Source organism: Arachis duranensis, chromosome 9 (genome assembly GCF_000817695.3).
Source record: "Arachis duranensis cultivar V14167 chromosome 9, aradu.V14167.gnm2.J7QH, whole genome shotgun sequence".
NCBI classification, from domain to species: Eukaryota; Viridiplantae; Streptophyta; class Magnoliopsida; order Fabales; family Fabaceae; genus Arachis; species Arachis duranensis.
The window spans coordinates 55,022,304-55,027,566 of record NC_029780.3 but is presented as its reverse complement, the minus strand read 5'-3'; positions in this window follow the sequence as shown (position 1 = coordinate 55,027,566).

Genomic DNA, 5,263 nt, shown 5'->3' with positions numbered 1-5,263 from the left:
CGTTCATAGGTGAGAATGATGATGAGTGTCACGGATCATCACATTCATCAAGTTGAAGTGCAACGTATATCTTGGAATAAGAATAAAAGAGAATTGAATAGAAGATAATAGTAATTGTATTGAAACTTGAGGTACAGCAGAGCTCCACACCCTTAATCTATGGTGTGCAGAAACTCCACCGTTGAAAATACATAAGTGAAAGGTTCAGGCATGGCCAAATGGCCAGCCCCCATGAAGGTGATCAAAAGACCGAATGGTCAAAAGATGACTAATACACTAGTAAAAAGTCTTATTTATACTAAACTAGCTACTAGGGTTTACATGAGTAAGTAATTGATGCATAAATCCACTTTCGGGGCCCACTTGGTGTTTGTTTGGGCTGAGCTTGATCTATTCACGAGCTGAGGCTTCTCTTGGAGTTAAACGCCAAGTTATAACGTGTTTCGGGCGTTCAACTCCGGGTTGTGACGTGTTTCTAGCGTTTAACTCCAGACAGCAGCATGTACTTGGCGTTGAGCGCCACTTTACGTCGTCAATTCCCGAATAAGGTATGGACTATTATATATTGCTGGAAAGCTCTGGATGTCTACTTTCCAGCGCGCCATTTGGAGTTCTGTAGCTCCAGAAAATCCATTTTGTGTGCAGGGAGGTCAGATTCCAACAGCATCAGCAGTCCTTTGTCAGCCTCCTATCAGAGTTTTGCTCAAGTCCCTCAATTTCAGCCAGAAATTACCTGAAATCACAGAAAAACACACAAACTCATATTAAAGTCTAGGAATGTGAATTTAACATAAAAACTAATGAAAACATCCCTAAAAGTAGCTTGAACTTACTAAAAACGACCTAAAAACAATGCCAAAAAGCGTATAAATTATCCGCTCATCAGGTATGTTCTTATTATTGGTTATGCAAAGGAATATTTTGGGGTTTTCAAAAGGGTTGAACAAGTAATGTAAAATAACAAGTCGTCAAAATAATAACTAGTAAAGCTCTTAGTAATGTGTGAGAACTGGAAGTCCTATCATAGTTATCCTTATCAATTGTGATGAGAATTGAATTTTTCTCCCACTAAGTCAACCTCTAAATATGAAGGTAAGTTAAGTGGATGAATTAATTTTTATTCCTCAAGTCCTAGTCTTTCCTTAGGAAAGGCTAGAGTTAGTGGAACTCGAATTAATTCTTGAAGAATTCTAATTTTCAGTCAACAATGAATTTGATAACTCAAGAGTTACCAATTAATCAACCAAAGCCAAAAGGGAATAAAATCTACTTGGATGAAAATAATTTGGATAGAGCCCAAGCATTAATAACATAAATTAGAGAAAACAATCATAAGTCTGAAATACCTCAAATTATATTAATTAAGAAAATCCTAACATGAAAAGTTCATAAGCCAAATAGGCAACATAACTAATACAAGCATTAAAGTATCTGAAAGTAAAAGAGGAATATAAAGTAAAAAGGAATATTAAACCTGATGAAGAGTTGAAATCCTAAATCCTTTAAGAGGAATCTTAATCCTAAATCCTAGGAGAGAGGAGAGAACCTCTCTCTCTAAAAACTACATCTAAAACCTAAAATTGAATTATGAAAGCCTGCTGAGTCTCTGCATGTTCCCTGACTTTAATCTGTGTTTCTGGGCCGAAAACTGGGTTGAAATGCGGCCCAGAATCTCTGCCAATGACTTTTGTAATTTTGCAGATCGCGCACGTTACGCGTCCGCGTCGTCCACGCGATCGCGTCACTCAGCTTTTTCGTATCACGCGTGCGTGTCGTCCACGCATTCGCGTCGTTTGTGCTTTTCCAATCCGCGTGGTCGCGTGAGCCATGCGGCCGCGTCACTGTGATTTTCTCTCTTCCGCGCGGTCGCGTGAGTCATGCAGCCACGTCACTTCTCGCTGGTCATCTCCTTAATTTCTTGTATTCCTTCCATTTTTGCAAGCTTCCTTTCCAATCTCCCACTCATTCATGCCCTATAAAGCCTGAAACACTTAACACACAGATCACCGCATCGAATGGAATAAAGGAGAATTAAAATACCTAATTAAAAGTCTCTAGGAAGTAGGTTTTCAATCATGTAATAATTTTAGGAAGGAAATATAAATCATGCAAATCATATGAATAAGTGGATGAAAAGCTTGATAAAACCACTCAATTAAATACAATATAAACCATAAAATAGTGGTTTATCAACTACCTATGACCCAAAATTGACCAAAAATACAGAATTTGCAAAAATCTTTTGGCATTTTGAGAATTTTCAAATACAAGCAAAGGAAACTTGCTCCACAAGCAACCTATAACCTATTTGTTTGAAACAAGCATATGAAAGAAAACTACCTACAATGGTAACTCAAATCACTTATTAATCAAAGCTACAAGAAAGTGGAAAGAGTTTACCATGTTGGGGTCTCTCTCACCTAGCACTTTTGGTTTATGTCCTTAAGTTGGACCTTTGGGAAGCACTTTGTCATGGCGGCTTATGCTTGTACTCATCCTTGAATCTCCAAGGATCTATGTTTCTCAAATGGTTGACAGAAATTCCAACCATCTTCACCATGTTTGGATGGAGTTCCACCTAAGATATGAGCTCCCATAGTTGGTCTTCATGCTTCGATCCGGGATCCCATATCTTATTTTCACACCCGTCTTCAAAGTGATCTTCATGATTTTTTTGTTCGGGTGGTTGATGATGCATGAAAACTTGTCTCTCAACAAATCTCCCTTCGGCAAGTATACCGAATTTATCGTCAAGTAAAAACTCGCAATAGAGTGAGGACGAATCCATAGGGATTGATTGGTCAAGAAACTTTAGTTGGAAGAGTTTGCTAGTTGAGCTAAACAGAGTGTAGTTTGAGAATTGCAAACAATTTAATGGCGAAAAAGTAAATAGCAGAAAATAAAGTGCAGAATCTTAAATGGAAATTTGGGGTAATGAGCATGAAAATAAATGAAAGAAAATAAAGAAAATGGGTAAGATCATAAATGGGGGATTCATTAGGCTCAGGAGAAGTTGTATTCTCCGGATCAAGTTCATTTTCATCTATTCCTCAATCAATGCATCTATTGATCTCCTCGGCAATCTTAGGTGATTAGATTCCAATTCCGTGGTAATCCAACCTCTCTAAGCTTGAACAATTGCCCAATTCCTTGATTTAATTGCTCATGGGAAGAGATGAAGTATGGTCACTGATTATACCACATGTATTTCCAAATCAAAGTGTTGGGAGGATTACATGTCACTATATCCGCCCAGACCCCAATTTGGTCCTACATGAGAAAGCATTTCTAGCATGATCTCCTCGTCCCTTTTCCAAGGCTCAGAGGAGATCCAATTATGGAGAGTTTCTTTTCCAAGACAACTAACCAATTGAATTAAGATCGAAAGCTTCCTAGTAAATCAAAAGAGAAGAAAGAAGAAGAGAATGAAAACTATAATTGATCAATCAAAATTACAACAGAGCTCTCTAACCCAATGAATGGGGTTTAGTTGTTCATAGCTCTAGAAATGGAAAATGGCAGAAAATGATACATCCCAGCTAAAAGTGCAGAAAGATAAATATACAGAGAGTAGTTCTCCAAAGTGCCAAGCTTTTCTATAGTTCAAAACTACTCCTATATATACTACTCCTCTTGATTTTCTAGTGAGTTCTTCAAGTCTTGGATGTGGGCTTTGGATCTTGAGTTGAAGCAGTTCCAATCTTTAGTGGGCCCAGCTTGCAGAGAAGTATGAATTAGGCATGGGCGTTAGTGAAGTTAACATTAAGTGACATTGTGGGTTCGAGAACGTTAGTGGCAATCACAATTTTCACTAACGTTCCAACCCCATATAGCCTACGTTAACTCCAACGTTAGTGGCACTAACGTGACTACTAATGTTGCCTTGAAAATCTTCGCTAGCGTTATTGGGACTCACCTTTCCCAATAACGTTGGCTTATAACCCTTTGTCCCTACGTTAGAGTTCACGTTAGTGTAACTAACGTGGCTCTTAACATTGTTATGCCTCACCTTTGAGAGCGTTAGTGACCCTTACCTTTGTCACTAACGCTCAAAGTGCCCCTACTCTCCATGTTAGAGCTCATGTTAACTAAGTTAACGTGGCCACTAACGTGGTAGTAATGCCATCTTCCAACGTTAGTGACAAAGGTGAGTGTCACTATCATTGGCATTGTTCCTCTCTTCCACGTTAGAGTTCACGTTAATTAAGTTAACGTGACTCTTAATGTGGCTCATTACCAATTCTTGGAACGTTAGTGGTGTTCACATTTACCACTAACGTTGGAGCTTTCTTTTGTCTCCACGTTAACTTAGTTAACGTGGCAATTAACGTGGGCTTATAATGGCTTCGCGGGCGTTATTGGTGATCACTTTTTTCCTTAACGTTGCAAGCTATTTACCATTCCATGTTAGTGGTCACGTTAACTAGATTAACGTGAGTACTAACGTGATTTTTCCTTGCTTCCTTTGTCCTGAAATCAAGCAATTAAAGTGCATCAAAGCTCTAGCCAAAGTCATGAGATTATGCATCATCAATTTATCATTCAATTCTAGCAAAATCCTCATGAAATCATGTGAAATTCACAATAGTTGCTTGAATCAAGGTGTAAGTGTATTTTCATCCAAAACTTGCCTTTTTCACTAAGAAAATGCATGAAACTACCTTAAAACAGTAAAGAAAAGGTCAATGAAACTGGCCTAGATGCCCTGGCATCACAACACCAAACTTAAAGCTTGCTTGTCCCTAAGCAAGTACTGAAACATAGGAAGAATGAATGAAAGAGCAAGAAGATAATATAGAAGTAGAATTCATGGTTTATGAGGTTTTATGCATAGCAACTTAGGTTCTTTCCTTTACTAGGATTCAGGCCTTTATCAAGTCCCTGGTCACTCTCTTGATTACATCATTTGAAACTTCTTAATTGTTGATCTTTCCTTCTTTTCCAAGGTTTATTACATTCTTCTTTTGGCTAAGTGCTCTGTAAGAGGGCGACTCTTTATGATAAGCTTTCAGTCAACACTCCCGAACCAGTTGGCTCAAGGTGCTAGGTGTTAAGACACCCCTACGGACTTACTCCCCCAAGTCTCTTTTCCTCATACATACACACCACAGGCACATGGTTTGTTATTTTTCTTTCTTGAGACCTTGTGTCCAGCACCTCTTTGGGTTACTAAGTGTTCTGTAGCAAAGGTCACTCTTGATAGTGGACTTTCAGCTGATAATCCCGGATTAGTTAATCCAAGTTACCAAGTGATGAGGCACCC